Source organism: Rutidosis leptorrhynchoides, chromosome 10 (genome assembly GCF_046630445.1).
Source record: "Rutidosis leptorrhynchoides isolate AG116_Rl617_1_P2 chromosome 10, CSIRO_AGI_Rlap_v1, whole genome shotgun sequence".
NCBI lineage: Eukaryota > Viridiplantae > Streptophyta > Magnoliopsida > Asterales > Asteraceae > Rutidosis > Rutidosis leptorrhynchoides.
Genome location: NC_092342.1, coordinates 344,661,451 through 344,682,104, shown reverse-complemented (window position 1 = coordinate 344,682,104; position 20,654 = coordinate 344,661,451).

Here is a 20,654-nt window from a genome sequence, read left to right as displayed (position 1 = left end):
AACCAAGTCTAACCGGTTTATTCTAGACACCACTTTATCCGGAATATAAAATTATGTAAAGGCAATAGTTGGGTTGAATTGTTTTATAATTGTATTTAAAATATTAAAGCAATATAATTAAAATAAGCTAGCTAGCATACAACAGCTAAGGATAGAGAAGACGTGGTTCACCATGATTTAAGATAACGTAGTGTCGGGATGATTGCGAGACTCTCCTCGGATAGATATGTGACAACCCAGAAATTTTCGAACAAATTTAAACTTGATCTTTATATGTTTCCGACACGATAATCAAAGTTTGTAATGTTGAAATCTCAAAAAAAAAACTTTGAACTGTGTTCATGTAATCAATTACCCTTGGACTGTGCTCGACGATTCACGAACATTTATGTGTATATAGATACGTATATATAATATAGTTATATTAATTGAAAACGTTAACAAAGTATTAGATGTATAGTACTTTACATAAACGTATTTATTTCAATATATGTTTAATATATTTATCGACGGAATTAAAAGATAATATCAAATGATTGAATTATCAGATACATTGTGATATGATTACGGGTCTATGTTATGAGGTCCACTGTGATTTAAGAAATATATTCTTTTTGACAATATTCGGAAAATGGTAAAGTGATTTATAAGTAAGAACAATTGTGTCAATTAACGGGAACTAGACAAGGGTTAGTGGAAATTCCTGTTTAATTTTCAATTCATGTTTTATAATATTTTTCTCGTGACCTTGATAAGATAACTATATTAACTTTCATTTTATTTAATATGAAAGTAAGAACGTGGAGTGTAAATAACTTAGATGTTGGATATCTACAAGTTAAGTAACTCGACATTTTTCATTAAGATGATTTCATACGTTTATTTAACCTTTGGACTTTATCCCATGCTTCACCAACAGACTGTAATTTAAAAACTTGAAACCTATTATGAATATATATAAGTCTACTTTTCTAAAACGTTTTATGATATAACGATTTCCATTATTTTAACCTTTTAACAAAATGATTCTTAAATATATTTAGTTTTGGAAAACAAAGTTATTATATTTATTTGATTTAGTTTCAAACGTACAAAAATGTTTTCAATTTAAAAATAACTTTATTATTAAAACGTATATAACTTTTATAAATATCTAGAACCACTTTTGACAACTCATTACTTAACAAGTATGATAAATATAACGATATTTATATTTTATTTTATTAAATATATATAACGATTTAAATTAATATTAATTAATATTATATATATACGCGTATTATACGTACATAGTTTTATACTTTTACTATACTTTAACTTTACCTTTAATTTACTTTTACTTTACTTTAACTTTAATAATTCACTTTAATAATTCATACTTTAATAATTCACTTTAATAATTCATACTTTAATAATTCACTTTAATAATTCATACTTTAATAATTCACTTTAATAATTCAAAAATCTATTATAAATAGAATTCAATAGGTTTTATTATTTCATAGAAACTTGAAAATATATTTCTCTAAACTCTCTTAATCGATTTACATATATATATTTACTCAGTATTATTTCAAGATATTATTAGTATACATAAAATACTACGACGGAGTTATGTTCAGGCGATTTCAAAATAAGTTTTCAAACGGGATAGAGCTAAGGAAATTATGAGTTATAGCTATGGAGGTTATGGGTATTGTTCGAGGGTATTGCTCGTGAGGTCAACCTAACGTTTATCATTTTCGTTGCGTCTACGTACTTTCTTGCAATATTGAATCACAATATTGATACGTGAGCATTCATATCTTATCTTTTATATATTAATAGTGTATCTCTGACTAGTGCTCGAGTATATATGATTATGCATGTTTGTATGCTTAGTTTCATCGTTAAATAGTTTATGATAAATCATGAATTTAATACATATGCTACTAAGATAAGGTATATGATATGCATGTCATTGAAAATCTAGCGAAAAATTAATAACTTTACATTTAGAAAGCGTATGGTTTCGATGAACGGATTAAAAGATATCGTCAACTGAATTATCATTAATTTTAGTATTATTATTAAAAATGATTATTATTATTACTATCGTCATTATTATCATCGTTATTATTATTATCTAATTATTATTATTATTATTATTATTATTATTATTATTATTATTATTATTATTATTATTATTATTATCATTATTATTATTATTATAATACTTATTAGTATCATTATCATTAAAACTAATATTAGTATCATCTAATTATTATGATTACTATTATTATCATTATTATGAATACGATATAAAAGAGGACTAAAAGCTATTAAACAAATCGATTAGCAAATAATGAGTATAAGTATCATGATTCAGTTAAAATATTGTTAAAATTATGGTTTCGACAAAAATATCATTTTCATTATTTTTTATCATTATTAGTAATATTATTATGACATTAGTGTTACTACAAAAGATTATTATTTGATATCAAAATTATTATTATCATTAGTAAATATCAATATTGTTATTATTATTATTATTATTATTATTATTATTATTATTATTATTATTATTATTATTATTATTATTATTATTATTATTATTATTATTAAAATAATTAATATTATTATTATTATAAAATAATACAACTTTTGGTTCATTATCATTATTATCAATATTATATTATTTAATCAAATAAATACTTGATACAAATATATATTTATGATACATATCACTACATTTTTATCATTAAAAAGATATTATGTGAACATTATACAAATTATAATACTTACTATATAAAAATATATTAACATAAATTTTTATCATTAATACATTATAATAAATGATGAAATTAAAATATTGTAAGATACTGATTTAAATAAAAATATCGTTTTTATTATTTTTATCTTTATTATTATTGTTAAAACTATCGTTAATATTAAAACTATCATTCTATTAAAATTATCATTTTTAATAAAAATATCATTGTTATTATAAGATATCATTTTTAGTATCATTTTAGTATTATTATTATTAAAAATAATCATTTTGAATAAAAGTATTATTTTTATATAAAATATTATTATTATTATAATTAATATAAAAAAGTATCTTTATTATTAAAATTATCATGATTAGAATTATCACTTTATTATAATTAATATCATCATTAGTAAATAAATATTGTTATTATTATTATTAGTAGAATAATAATAATTATTATTATTATTACAAAATAATACAACTTTTACTCATTATTATTATCATCAATATTATTTTATCAAATAAATATGTGATACAATTACATTAATAATACATACCACTATATTTTTATGATATTGAGTGAACTGTATAAATTTTATTACTTGAGATATATAAAAGTATATTTTTATCATATATAAATTTTAATATAAATTTTTATTTATTAATAAATGACTTGTATTATATAATTTAATAAAATCTAATAAATATATTTAAATATATAAGACGACTATATTTAAGTTATATAATAAACATGTATAGATTTTAGAAGTCATTTTGGGTAAAGTTGACTTTTGTTGACTTTTGCATATCGGTCTCGAGCATTAGGATTGTGATACACTACGACTTGACTTAAATTGTTAGACAGATATTGACCAACATATAAATATATATACTAATATAGGTTCGTGAATCCGAGGCCAACCTTGCACTTGTTCAATGTCGTCATATGTATTTTTACTACGAAATACAGTATTGTGAGTTTCATTTGCTCCCTTTTTAAATGCTTTTGCAATATATATTTTTGGGACTGAGAATACATGCGCTGCTTTTATAACTGTTTTACGAAATAGACACAAGTAATTGAAACTACATTCTATGGTTGAATTGTTATACCGGATATCGCCCTTGTTGAACTTGGTAGCCTAAGAATTGGTGTTTATTATAATTGCCACCAATTGACGAGAATCCTAAAGATAGATCTATGGGCTTTGACACGCCCAGTCTGAGAATTTGAACTGCTTTAGTACTTCGATATTTATATATGGGGATATTCTAGATGCATTTTGTTAATGTCGGTTACCAGGTGTTCAATCCATATGAATGAATTTTAAACACTTGCGAGTGTATGATTATTGAATGAAATCTTGTGGTCTATTAAAATGATGGAAAAGATTGTTTATGATATACTAATGAACTCACCAACCTTTTGGTTGACACTTGAAAGCATGTTTATTCTCAAGTATGAAAGAAATCTTTCGCTGTGCATTTGCTCATTTTAGAGATATTATTTGGAGTCATTCATGACATATTTTAAAAGACGTTGCATTCGAGTCGTTGAGTTCATCAAGATTATTATTAAGGCAATTATAGTTGGATATATTATGAAATGGTATGCATGCCGTCAACTTTCGATGTAATGAAAGTATGTCTTTTAAAAAGCGAATGCAATGTTTGTAAAATGTATCATATAGAGGTCAAGTACCTCGCGATGTAACCAAATATAATGTATTCGTCCAGATGGATTAGGACGGGTCATGAAAGTTGGTATAAGAGCGGTGATCTTAGCGAACCAGGTCTTGCATTAGTGTGTCTAACTAATAGTTGTTTAGATGCATTAGTGAGTCTGGACTTCGACCGTGTCTGCATGTCAAAAGTTTTGCTTATCATTTCGTGTCGAAAATTACCTGCTTATCATTCTTAGGGAATCATTTGCTTATCATTCTTAGTCTAGACACATCTTACTGCAATGATTGCATGAATAGTGTATAGACAAAATTCATATCTTAGCGTATCTGCTAATTCGTATCTTAGCGTATCTGTTACTGTAAACTTTGGCTGACATATTCCGTAGATTCCTCCGTAACTTATGGGATTTTAGTATTATATATGCATATGTAAATCATGTATTTTAGGGTACTAATCTACATCCTATAATCCATATCGAAAATCTTTCATCTGATCGTACGGGTTGGATCCTTCAACCAGTTCGAATTCCTCGGATTCCGACAGCTATTCCGACATAGATATCCAACTGAGCTCCGAAAGCAGTGCAACTGGAATGGATCAACCAATCAGTCATCATCAATTCTGGATGAACTGGGGATGAGTTCGTAGTCGACTTAATCAATGGAGACAAGAAGAAGGCGATCCTTTACATACACCAACTTTCTCTCTTGGCGAAGAACCTGAAGCACTTACTGGCGAATATGTCCGAAACACCATTTTCTCTCTCATTTCCAGAGTATCTCGTCACGATTATATACTATACCAAATTCTAGATCATATTTATTCACTCGTCTGAATCGACAATCACCCCGGTGTAATAGAAGAAGTCAACGAGCTTCGCGCTCGGGCAGTGGCTTTGGAGAATATGGTGCAAAGGTTACAAACACCAGCAGCAGGACCAGCAGCATAACCAGTACCACCATCATCAACACCAACAGTATCATTACCACCATCAACAACAACATCCGCATTCCACACCTCAACATCACAATCTGTACCTCGAGCATCAACATCATACGCATCATAGATACCAAAGAGTACCAACAACAATAACTGATGAAGTATTGATTCATAACTTCATTAGGGAAACATTCTACGGCGATTATGTAATCTCTAAAGTCTTAGAGATTATCTATTCTAGCCCTAACCATAAATCAGATGAGTGAACCAAAATGATAAAAGGAAGAGTAAAAACCTTGACAAGGATGGTGCGTGATTTACAAGCTAGACTTGTTTTACCAGCAACATCAACAGTACCGTTAGCATCACCAGCACCGTCAGTACCGATAGCATCGTCAGAAACAGCAGCATCTATAACATCACAAGTTCTGCCAGTTCAAGAATCAATGTGGACATTATTACAAATTAACAACAAGTATGTCATATCAACAAGTTATGAAGTATTAACACATTTCCATTGAAGGATTTATATGTATATCTTATATATATAAAATTTTAAACCATAATAAGTCTTTCCGTACTAAGCTATTATATGTGAAATCTTAACTACTCGGTTAATTCATATTACTAATATGCTATGATGTACATCCTTCGTCAGCAAATTAACCATCGATAACTACAATCTCTATTTCAATTCAATGAATTCTATTTCATAATAAATCAAGTGTATTATTCAAATATATGTTTGATTTATTACTTTCATCATCGATGTACTCGAAACTTTTCAAACAACATCATTCGTACTTTACTAAGTTCACAAGAATTCCACGAACACCAACACCATGCATCAACAAATAACGAAGTATTGATTCATAATTTCAATATCACTGAAGAAATACTTATGTAATTTCTAAAGTTTTAGGGATTACCCAATTCTAGTTTCAACCGTAAATCAAATGAGTTTAATTTAATATAAACTCATTAAATCTATTTTACATCTGAAGAAAATATACACATGTATATTTTCATAAAGACTGTAATAAAATTCTTTTGTACAAAATATTAATTGTGAATTTTTTTTAACGGGTAGGTAATACCCGAGAGATATATAAATTCACAATTAATATGTTACATTCTTCGAATTCGATTCAGCAAATCATCCATTGTACTCCCTACTTTCACAACAATATACGTTCTTTTATAGAAATCAAAACAACTATACTCATTCAAAATTTAATTACATATTCTGATTTTGAAATCTCAGAATTCAACTCGAGGTATAACCAAAATCATTACTCTTAGATCCTTACATCTTTCAAAGCTATACTTTGACTTCAAAACTATGCTAGAACATCATATGTATATTAACGATTACAATCCGTGTTCAAACCTTTCGAAATTCCTGAAGACACTTCAAATAATGAACAATCGAGATGATGATCCAACCACATGTTAACCACAGTTATGTACCTGAAAAACTCTTGAAACCAAAGTCATAGTTTAACACGTATCCGTGTCAGACTCTTTGGCATTTATTATCTAAAATGACTTTTCAACTCCTCTCCAAAGTAGTCAGTTTTGTCACGGCTCCAGCAAGTCAACTTCGACGTTTTAGACGAAACAACATTATTATAACCTCAATATATACGTTTCCCTTTCACCATCGTTACCGGGGAACCGTTTATATTTCACTACATTAGCAATAAACTTACCAATAACTTCACTGATCTTTGACTTTCCGAAAAATCATTATATTTATCGAAACCGCATCATTTACTCATCCGTATCTTGTAACAAGAATTGCCATACCAATTACTGAGATTCAGCAATCAGTATTTTAAAATCTCACAGCATATCTACGACAACAATTATATGTGTACATATAACGTCTAACTCCTAGACTTACATATTTCAAATGTGAAGTTTCTGAAAAACACCCTAAACTGCGAACTAGTTCTTGAAATTTTGAAAAATGCTGATGAAGTGGAAAAACTATAAAACGACCTTAATAGTAAAAAGTTTGATGATAAAGAATAGTGTGTTGGCAAAGCTCAGAAAAAGAGAAGGTTTGGAACTGGAAAACGGATTGAGCAAAATATGAAGGAGGCTGTGGACAAATCATAAAGACTAAACCTGCCTTCAAAGAATCCAAATGATTCAGTTTCTGCTGAAGTCATTAACGAATACCTTGCTCCTGACTCTAAACCCTTGCGGACAATATTCTTCATCATCCTCTAATATTAGAAATTCTAAGATATCATCGTATCTTTCATTATAAATATCCTCCATATTTCTGAAGATATTTCCATAATTATTCTTATCTGAAATCATTTACCTCTTTGCGCTATCTGTATTACATCATAAAAGAAACTATTTTAGTTTCTAAATTTTGAAACCTTCGAGTTTAAAATAAGAATATTTTTGAAGTAGTGTTGGGAACTGAAGCATGAATTAGTATAATATAATGACACTTGATCAACGTGATTATATTACAGTAAGTCATGCTGAGTTTCTAAATGGGACATGACGATTCACAGACCATACCGTCATCATGTGCCATGTTACACGACTCTTGTATTCTATTTAATCTCTAAAAATATCAAGAAAATATTTTCTTGATGATTCGGTTTTTTCCAGGATATTCTGGTAATTTGACAAATCAAGATCGTGCCATTACAATTTTCTTCTTAGAACATTAACAATGTTCATTCGTAAACTTATACCTACAAATTCTAGACCATTATTCAATTGAATTGAAGTCGGGAAGAGGAGACAAGAGCATGAAGCTCCGAAATAGGAATTGGAGTATAAATCGCAGCAAATAGGAGAGAGCATTAACTATGGATAACAATGATTATAGAAGGCAAAAGTAGGGACTTTGAAATATAAGGAAAGATATAAAGCCCAACAACAAACTGGAAATTACAAACCGTATATATCGATGCATATAGCAATATAAAGACACGGGAGAACTAAAAATACTATAAAACCAAGAGTATAGTAGAAGTAAATAGATTCTTCCGGCGAAAGATGAAAAAGAAGAATGACAGATATGAAAGTGAGGAATATATCAAGAAGTAGAACTGGATGAAACATATTGATTAATGCTTTAAAGTATGAATTAAGGAGAAATAATAGAAGGTGTTAGTTGTAAGGAAACTAAGGGAGTGGATTTAAAGTAAAATATCTGACAGAGCAATCAAAATGGATGATCGCATTAAAAGCGGATCCTAACATCCTTAATTATCAAAGAACCAAATCTTATTATGAAGATTTTCTCTAAATTCCTTAAACTCCGGAAATCAATCCTATCTACGTCAAAAGATATGACGAATCTATACCTACTCACTTCACTCTTTTGTGATAGCTTCACTTGTACTCTTCACTTAATCAAATTGTTTTATCCATATTACTTGTTGATGATAAAACTCTAATTCTCAGCTCGTATGCGTCATGAAAATATACCTATTGTCAGCCATGACCATCCCAATCAAATTTCGGGACAAAATTTCTTTAACGGGTTGGTACCGTGACAACCCAAAAATTTCCGAACAAATTTAAACTTGATCTTTATATGTTTCAGACACGATAAGCAAAGTCTGTAATGTTGAAATCTCAAAAAAACTTTGAGCTGTGTTCATGTAATCAATTACCCTTGGACTGTGCTCGACGATTCACGAACATTTATGTGTATATAGATACGTATATATAATATAGTTATATTAATTGAAAATGTTAACAAAGTATTAGATGTATAGTACTTTACATAAACGTATTTATTTCAATATATGTTTAATATATTTATCGACGGAATTAAAAGATAATATCAAATGATTGAATTATCAGATACATTGTGATATGATTACGGGTCTATGTTATGAGGTCCACTGTGATTTAAGAAATATATTCTTTTTGACAATATTTGGAAAATGGTAAAGTGATTTATAAGTAAGAACAAATGTGTCAATTAACGGGAACTAGACAAGGGTTAGTGAAAATTCCTGTTTAATTTTCAATTCATGTTTTATAATATTTTTCTCGTGACCTTGATAAGATAACTATATTAACTTTCATTTTATTTAATATGAAAGAAATAACGTAGAGTGTAAATAACTTAGATGTTGGATATCTACAAGTTAAGTAACTCGACATTTTTCATTAAGATGATTTCATACGTTTATTTAACCTTTGGACTTTATCCCATGCTTCACCAACAGACTGTAATTTAAAAACTTGAAACCTATTATGAATATATATAAGTCTACTTTTCTAAAACGTTTTATGATATAACGATTTCCATTATTTTAACCTTTTAACAAAATGATTCTTAAATATATTTAGTTTTGGAAAACAAAGTTATCATATTTATTTGATTTAGTTTCAAACGTACAAAAACGTTTTCAGTTTAAAAAGAACTTTATTATTAAAACGTATATAACTTTTATAAATATCTAGAACCACTTTTGACAACTCATTACTTAACAAGTATGATAAAGATAACGATATTTATATTTTATTTTATTAAATATATATAACGATTTAAATTAATATTAAATATATATATGCGTATTATACGTACATAGTTTTATACTTTTACTATACTTTAACTTTACCTTTACTTTACTTTTACTTTACTTTACCTTTAATAATTCACTTTAATAATTCATACTTTAATAATTCACTTTAATAATTCATACTTTAATAATTCACTTTAATAATTCATATTTTAATAATTCACTTTAATAAATTATACTTTAATAATTCACTTTAATAATTCATAATTTAATAATTCACTTTAATAATTCAAAAATCTATTATAAATAGAATTCAATAGGTTTCATTATTTTATAGAAACTTGAAAATATATTTCTCTAAACTCTCTCAATCGATATATATATATATATATATATATATATATATATATATATATATATATATATATATATATATATATATATATATATATATATATATATATATATATATATATATATATATATATATATATATATATATTACTCAGTATTATTTCAAGATATTATTAGTATACATAAAATACTACGACGGAGTTATGTTCAGGCGATTTCAAAATAAGTTTTCAAACGGGATAGAGCTAAGGAAATTATGGGTTATAGCTGTGGAGGTTATGGGTATTGTTCGAGGGTATTTCTCGTGAGGTCAACCTAACGTTTATCATTTTCGTTGCGTCTACGTACTTTCTTGCAATATTGATTCACAATATTGATACGTGAGCATTCATATCTTATCTTTTATATATTAATAGTGTATCCTAGACTAGTGCTCGAGTATATATGATTATGCATGTTTGTATGCTTAGTTTCGTCATTAAATAGTTTATGATAAATCATGAATTTAATACATATGCTACTGAGATAAGGTATATGATATGCACGTCGTTGGAAAGCTGGCGAAAAATTAATAACTTTTCATTTAGAAGGCGTATGGTTTCGATGAACGGATTAAAAGATATCGTCAACTGAATTATCATTAATTTTAGTATTATTATTAAAAATGATTATTATTATTACTATCGTCGTTATTATCATCGTTATTATTATTATCTAATTAATATTAATATTATTATTATTATTAGTATTATCATTAATATTATTATAATACTTATTAGTATCATTATCATTAAAACTAATATTAGTATCATCTAATTATTATGATTACTATTATTATCATTATTATGAATATGATATAAAAGAGGACTAAAAGCTATTAAATAAGTCGATTAGGAAATAATGAGTATAAGTATCATGATTCAGTTAAAATATTGTTAAAATTATGGTTTAGGTAAAAATATCATTTTCATTATTTTTTTTATCATTATTAGTAATATTATTATGACATTAGTGTTACCACAAAAGATTATTATTTGATGTCAAAATTATTATTATCATTAGTAAATATCAATATTGTTATTATTATTATTATTATTATTATTATTATTATTATTATTATTATTATTATTATTATTAAAATAATTAATATTATTATTATTATAAAATAATACAACTTTTGGTTCATTATCATTATTATCAATATTATATTATTTAATCAAATAAATACTTGATACAAATATATATTTATGATACATATCACTACATTTTTATCATTAAAAAGATATTATGTGAACATTATACAAATTATAATACTTACTATATAAAAATATATTAACATAAATTTTTATCATTAATACATTATAATAAATGATGAAATTAAAATATTGTAAGATACTGATTTAAATAAAAATATCGTTTTTATTATTTTTATCATTATTATTATTATTAAAAGTATCATTAATATTAAAACTATCATTCTATTAAAATTATCATTTTTAATAAAAATATCATTGTTATTATAAGATATCATTTTTAGTATCATTTTAGTATTATTATTATTAAAAATAATCATTTTGAATAAAAGTATTATTTTTATATAAAATATTATTATTATTATAATTAATATAAAAAAAAGTATCGTTATTATTAAAATTATCATGATTAGAATTATCACTTTATTATAATTAATATCATCATTAGTAAATAAATATTGTTATTATTATTATTAGTAGAATAATAATAATTATTATTATTATTACAAAATAATACATTTACTCATTATTATTATCATCAATATTATTTTATCAAATAAATATGTGATACAATTACATTAATAATACATACCACTATATTTTTATGTTATTGAGTGAACTGTATAAATTTTATTACTTGAGATATATAAAAGTATATTTTTATCATATATAAATTTTAATATAAATTTTTATTTATTAATAAATGACTTGTATTATATAATTTAATAAAATCTAATAAATATATTTAAATATATAAGACGACTATATTTAAGTTATATAATAAACATGTATAGATTTTAGAAGTCATTTTGGGTAAAGTTGACTTTTGCTGACTTTTGCATATCGGTCTCGAGCATTAGGATTGTGATACACTACGACTTGACTTAAATTGTTAGACAGATATTGACCAACATATAAATATATATACTAATATAGGTTCGTGAATCCGAGGCCAACCTTGCACTTATTCAATGCCGTCATATGTATTTTTACTACGAAATACAGTATTGTGAGTTTCATTTGCTCCCTTTTTAAATGCTTTTGCAATATATATTTTTGGGACTGAGAATACATGCGCTGCTTTTATAACTGTTTTACGAAATAGACACAAGTAATTGAAACTACATTCTATGGTTGAATTGTTATATAGGATATCGCCCTTGTTGAACTCGGTAGCCTAAGAATTGGTGTTTATTATAATTGCCACCAATTGACGCGAATCCTAAAGATAGATCTATGGGCTTTGACACGCCCCAGTCAGAGAATTTAAACTGCTTTAGTACTTCGATATTTATATATAGGGATATTCTAGATGCATTTTGTTAATGTCGGTTACCAGGTGTTCAATCCATATGAATGAATTTTAAACATTTGCGAGTGTATGATTATTGAATGAAATCTCGTGGTCTATTAAAATGATGGAAAAGATTGTTTATGATATACTAATGAACTCACCAATCTTTTGGTTGACACTTGAAAGCATGTTTATTCTCAGGTATGAAAGAAATCTTCTGCTGTGCATTTGCTTATTTTAGAGATATTACTTGGAGTCATTCATGATATATTTCAAAAGACGTTGCATTCGAGTCGTTGAGTTCATCAAGATTATTATTAAGGCAATTATAGTTGGATATATTATGAAATGGTATGCATGCCGTCAACTTTCGATGTAATGAAAGTATGTCTTTTAAAAAATGAATGCAATGTTTGTAAAATGTATCATATAGAGGTCAAGTACCTCGCGATGTAACCAAATGTAATGTATTCGTCCAGATGGATTAGGACGGGTCATGAATAGATATACCTTGGAGTGAACACTAGATTCTCTACTAAGCGGTTTCCCGATTAGCATGTCACGAGGAACTAAGCTTTGAAGATTCTGATCGGATGGACTATGCTCAACTCCCGATGCTTTATCAGGTTTAAGGATATAAGCGGCCCATCTTGGATGCAATGCATACCTGGGCGCACGAATAAAGTAGCATAGCCATATACATATAATATCCAACATTTCTTAACACCTTAGTGTATCACCTAAGTGGGTGGTTATGGTTGTGTTTCGAATTCCTTTCTATCAATGGTTTAGTAAAATCTAAGGGTTTGTAGACAAATTAGAACCTCTGACTGTTCTCAGTCATCCTTAAAGATTTATAAGCTTAGTTTGTATTGTAGTGCATTAAATTTCCATTTATGATTTAAACCAGCCCTTACTTAAATCTACCCAATAAATCCCTTAGTTATCCACCATGTACTAGACTTATAGTGGTTCCATACCTTCTAACCTTGACCATGCTCAAGTGGTCCTATAGTACATCAACACTGTACTCTACTGTTGCAACAGTATTTCCTCGAGTCTTATACTCTTGACCAATGTCTTGATCTGGTCCTACGGTAATTCCCCATGTACTTTATAGTATTTCCGATGGGGTTCATACCTTGACCAATGTATAAGCACAAATAATTAATTACCCTTATAATGTCGACTTTATAAAAGGTTTTAATCACGTTTATTGGTGGAAGGACGATAATAACGAGTTTTAATATCATAGACAGAAAGCGAGTACGAAACGATAATCATCCCTAACTAATATTGTTAAATCATGGCAAACAATCAAGCAATTACTCACACATCATGGCAACAAGCATTTCTAATATTAATAAACCACAAGCATCGAATAAGAATATTATAATAAATTAATAAAAGAAAGGATAGATATTACCGAATAATGTCGGTAAAATAACACTTGCATTTCTTCATAATATCCATAGCATTACAATGCTTGATAGCTTCTACTACTAACTACATACTATTCTCCTATTGATCACTAGAGAGCGACAATAGAGAGATAATTACATTTCCTAATCTATGTACTTTTTGAGACGACCCGCCCTAATCCATAAGGACAAATACAATAACATATGGTCATTGCGAGGTATTTGACCTCTATATGATACATTTTACAAACATTGCATCCGTTTTTAAAGATAAAATTTCATTACATCGAAAGTTGACAGACATGCATACCATTTCATAATATATCCAAACTATAAATGATTTCATAATAATCTTGTTGAACTCAACGACTCGAATGCAACGTCTTTTGAAATATGCCATGAATGACTCCAAGTAATATATTTAAATGGGTAAATGCACAGCGGAAGATTTATTTCATACCTGAGAATAAACATGCTTAAAAGTGTCAACCAAAAGGTTGGTGAGTTCATTAGTTTATCATAATCAATCATTTCCAATAATATAATAGACCACAAGATACTCATATTTCGAAAACAATCTGTGCAGGTCTGCTCACTGCTGTAAAAATCATTTATACGAAATTAACACCTGGTAATCGACATTAACAAAATGCATCTAGAATATCCCCCGCATACAGGCATTTCGCAAAGCGCATGCAAATAACATACAAACAGGCCACTCTTTTAAAAATGACGGTTGTGTACACCTCACAAACAGGTCATTCCTTTTAAAGCTGGCGATTGTATACTAAAATCGAAGTACTAAAGCAGTTCAAATTCTCTGACTGGGGCTTGTCAAGGCCCATAGATCTATCTTTAGGATTCGCGTCAATTAGTGGCGTTCACTAATTCTTAGATTACCAGAATAAAAAGGGGTGATATCCGGTGTACTCGTAACTCAATCGTAGAATGTTTTTAAGTACTTGTGTCTATTTCGTCAAACATTTATAAAAGTAGTGCATGTATTATCAGTCCCAAAAATATATATTGTAAAAGCATTTAAAAGAGAGTAAATGAAACTCACTATACTGTATTTCATAGCAATAATGCAAATGACGGCACTGAACAAGTGCAGGGTTGGCCTCTGTGACGTCCCGTACAAAATCAACATGTACGGATCATCAACAACAGGATCATTACAAGGTCAAACACTATATGCTGTTTGAAAACCAGTTTTGCATTCATGAAAAGATAGTATTTTACAAAAGATAACGTGCTTCCTATGAATAGAAGCATTAACATAAGTATGTGACCCAAAGGTCGTTACAAAGCCTTTGTTTGAAAATAACGTAAGTTACGAATGCAAAATAAAAGTCCCATGATTGAGACATCTCTAATTAATGCAGCGGACATCTAACACAGCAGGTCCGTAATATCAAGTCTATAACACCAAGACAGCAAGTCTAACTGCAGAAGCAACAACGTCTAAGCACCTGAGAAATACATGCTTAAAAAGTCAACACGAATGTTGGTGAGCTATAGTTTGTTTGTACTCAGTAATGTAATGTAGACCACGAGATTTCAGTGCTTCAAATCAGCGTTTCAAATCAGAATTTCAAATCAGTATGATAAAGTATATGCTTATCCGTGGGCACCCGGTAACTAACTTAACGTAATAATAATACCCCCTAAAAGTACACTTGGCGAGTGCGTATGTTCTCAAAGTATTAAACACCCGTTAAATGCTAGCGCGACTAGCCCGAGTGGGGATGTCAAACCCTATGGATCCATATCTAAGATTCGCGTTCACCAGTTCAAAAACCAATGACTAAACGTTACCGAGCTAAGGGGAAAGTTTATGCCGTTATATCACCCACACATATATAAAGTTTTAAGTACTCGTGCCTAGTAAGTAAAACATAAAAAGCGCATGTATTCTCAGTTCCAAAAATAGTTAGGTAAAAAGGGAGCTATAACTCACAGTGAATGTGCGGTAAAGTCGATACGAAAAAGTAAGCAAGTAGTAAGTCGGTCCGAAAGGTCCTCAACATAAGTCAAAGGTTACTAAGTCAGTAAGTCGTCCCCAAAATTTCAAAAGTAAATAAGTTAAGTCTTAAGTATCATCATCATCATCATCATCATCATCATCGCACGTAAAAAGTAAAGTAAGTTTTCAATCAAGAATAGAGATCGAAACAAAGGCTGACTTAGTTCAGCTGCTACTACCTCTATGCAAACTGAAATGACGCGCGGTCAGTGGCCAAGACTCCGTATGTGAGTCCTCTAACCGCTTCCATTTTCAGATCCTAACTCGATGTCGTTTGACTGTGGCAACGGTTCAAGCGCGAGTAGGTCAGAATTTTCAGCACGTCGTTACAAGGGCGTAATGACTTTCGGGAGGCTATAAATCCTAAACCGTATATTGGATTTAGGAGAGTCTTAAACGAAAAGTTATCTACTCGAACCGAACTATCTGGAAATCAACTTTTCCAGAAGCCCAGGAGCCTGATCAGACCCTGAAAAACAGTAAACAAGTGCTCCGGTGGGTTTCTTGGTGTTTGATGCTCATCACGGTTCTCATCCTTGATGCGTATAAGCCTCAAGTGTACAACTCTTGATGTTTTAGCATCACTTTAACCAAGGTTTAACCATCAACACAAGAGTCAAGACTAAGAAATAAAACACAACTCATGTGAGAGTTTGAGCAAGGTGATGAACCAAAGTTACATCAATTTCTTAGTTTCAACACAAGTACAATTTCTATTAAGCTATAAACTTTGAATCAAACTAAATAAGCAAGACCTTAAGTTATGGAACTTAGATCTTAACTAAATATTAAAGACCTTAAACTAAAAAGTTTAGATCTCATGTTTTTGGTGACACCCTAAGTCATAACACTTATACTTTCAACTTTTACACAACCATAAGTTATGAAACTTAGATCTTGTAAAGTAGAATGAACATAAGCTAATGAGCTTTTGTTTAAACAAAGTAGAAGACCATAAGTTACACAACTTAGATCAAACACAAAAATGAAACCCTAAGCTAGAGAGCTTGGATTCCTAACAACACTTATGAGATCTCAAGCTAGTAAGCTTGTATCTTTTGTTTAATGAGAACACAAGTCACAAACCTAGAGTACAACAAATTAAAGAAGATCATAAGTTAATAAACGTTGATCTTAACTAACTTTTTGTAGAAACTTCAAGCTAGAAAGCTTGTATTTCTTTTGTTCTTGAAGATCCATAAAGTAAAATGTTGGATCTACAAGTTACATGAAGATCATAAACATGGGTTTTGATCTTTTAACATAATTAAAGAGATCTTAAGTTAATAACTTAGATCTAACAAGATTATGAAGATTCAAAGCTAAAAAGCTTGAATCCTTCATGTTCTTGAAGACTTTTCAAAACAAAGTTTGAATCTTACAAGAGTTATGAAGATTCAAGTTACAAAACTTGAATCCTTGTTTATGATGATGACGATTCACGAAAATTGAAGAAGAAAAAGAAGAAAAGAAAATCAAGAACACTTACAAGTTCTTTAGAGTTTTTAGAGAGAAACTAGAGAAGATAACTTGAGAGAAAATGAGTGTATGTTTTTGAAATGAAATGAGAGTGTTTAAAAAAAAGTGAAGTGGTGGTGATGGTGTATATGGCCGTAGGTTTTAGGAGCCAAAAAGGGGGGACCATTTGCTTTTCATGGTGGTGGCATGGTGTGGTCCATCGTGGTGGTACAAAGTAGTGTTGGTATGTTGGGTGGTTTGAGACATAATGTAAGTATTAGTACATAAGGCATGCTAGTTACTTGTCTCATTATTTACATGGGCTAATTATTAAGTAAATGGGCTAATTAGTCCACTAATTAATCCATTAAGTTGAGTAGGTTGGGCCATGGAAGTCCATTATGGTAAAAGTCCATTAAAGTTAACTAGTGAGCATTAGTAAACACTAAGCGTAATTAATAAACCATCAAGCCAAGTACTTGTCATTAATAAATAACAATTAAGTTTACGTAGTCATAATATTCCAATTATGATAAAAGTTTAACGTGTACCAAGTACGTAGCTCATTTTAAACAATAAGTGACACCAACGGTCGTAAATGCATTCAAGGATCATGTTAAGTGATTAAGCACTTAATAATGCATTTTAAAATATTAACGAAGGTAATTAGTATAAGTAATGATCCCATAAAATAATCTAACTCAGTACGCACAAATACGCAGTTTCGTAAAAGTAATAAATAAAATTAAAAGTCAAAAAAGTCGAGTCGTAGTGTATTAATTATATTAATTATATATTTTCATATGTTGGTCAATATCTGTCTAACAATTTAGGTCATGCAAAAGTCAACAAAAGTTAACTTGTCCCAAAATGACTTCCAAAATCTATACACGATTAATATATAACTTAAATATAGTCGTTTTATATATTTAAATATATTTAAAAGATTTTATTAGAGTAAATAATATAAATCATTTATTAATAAATAAATTTTATAATAAAATTTATATATCATAAAAATATATGTTTATATATCTTAAGTAATAAAATTTATAAAGTTCCCTTAATATCATAAAAATATAGTGGTATGTATTATTAATGTAATTATATTACATGTGGTAAAATATCTTTGTATCACATATTCATTTGATAAAATAATATTGATAATAATAATAAGTAAAAGTTGTATTAATTTGTAATAATAATAATAATTATTTTAATAGTAATAATAATATTATTATTATTAATGATGATGATAATAATAACTATAAAATTTATAACCATAATATTATTAATAACAATAGTATCAATAATAATACTAATATTATTAATGATAATAATAATATTATTAATAATAATACTATAACAATTTATATATATATATATATATATATATATATATATATATATATATCAATTTCATATCTGTATGTTATATATTGAAAATAATAATATTAACAATACTGATTTTAATTTTTATATTAATATTGATAATAATAATTTTGATAATAAATATTGTAACATCCGTGTTACATCCGTCCCACATCGGTTGAAGAGGGGAACGAAACATGCCTTATAAGGGTGTAGAGACCTTTCCTAGCATGACGCGTTTTGGGACCACAAGCACAGCAGATCCCATGAGAACTCTGCAGTTAAGCGTGCTCAGGCAAGAGCACTACCAGGATGGGTGACCTCCTGGGAAAGTGCTCGTCGTGTTTGGTCGCCAAGAAAAATCCGTGAGCAACCTACGGGGGAGACAAGGGTACGTCCCTATCTCTGCAAAGCGGACAATATCATGCTACGGGGAAAGTTTTACCTGGGGTGTTTCAGATGGTATCAGAGCCAGGCTCCGGACCAAACGTGCACAGCGAGGACGCTGTGTCCCATTAGGGGGGGGGGGATTGTAACATCCGTGTTACATCCGTCCCACATCGGTTGAAGAGGGGAACGAAACATGCCTTATAAGGGTGTGGAGACCTTTCCTAGCATGACGTGTTTTGGGATCACAAGCACAGCAGATCCCATGAGAACTCTGCAGTTAAGCGTGCTCAGGCAAGAGCACTACCAGGATGGGTGACCTCCTGGGAAAGTGCTCGTCGTGTTTGGTCGCCAAGAAAAATCCGTGAGCAACCTACGGGGGAGACAAGGGTACGTCCCTATCTCTGCAAAGCGGACAATATCATGCTACGGGGAACGTTTTACCTGGGGTGTTTCAAATAATAGTCTTTTGTAGTAATACTAACGCCATAATAATAATAATATTACTAATAATGATAAAAAATATTGAAAACGATATTTTTATCTAAATCACAGTCTTAACAATATTTCAACTGAATCATGACACTTATACTCATTATTTTCTAATCGACTTGTTTAATAGCTTTTAGTCCTCTTTTATATCGCATTCATAATAATGATAATAATAGTAATCATAATAATTAGATGATACTAATATTAGTTTTAATGATAATGATACTAATAAGTATTATAATAATATTAATAATAATAATAATAATAATAATAATAATAATAATAATAATAATAATAATAATAATAATAATCTTAAGGATAATAATGATAGTAATAATAATAACAATAACAATTTTTAATAACAATACTTATATTAATAACGATAATAATAATAATAATAATAATTAAATAATAATAACGACGATAATAACGGCGATAATAATAGTTGTTTTAATTATAATACTAAAATTCATAGATAATTCAATTGACTATATCTTTTAATTCGTTCATCGAAATCATACATTTTCTAAATGAAAAGTTATTAATTTTTCATTAGCTTTCCAACGACATGCATATCATATACCTTATCTCACTAGTATGCATATCAAATTCATGATTCATCAAAACTATCTAACGACAAAATTTAACATACAAGCATGCATAATCATATCTACTCGAGCACTAGTCAGGGATACACTATT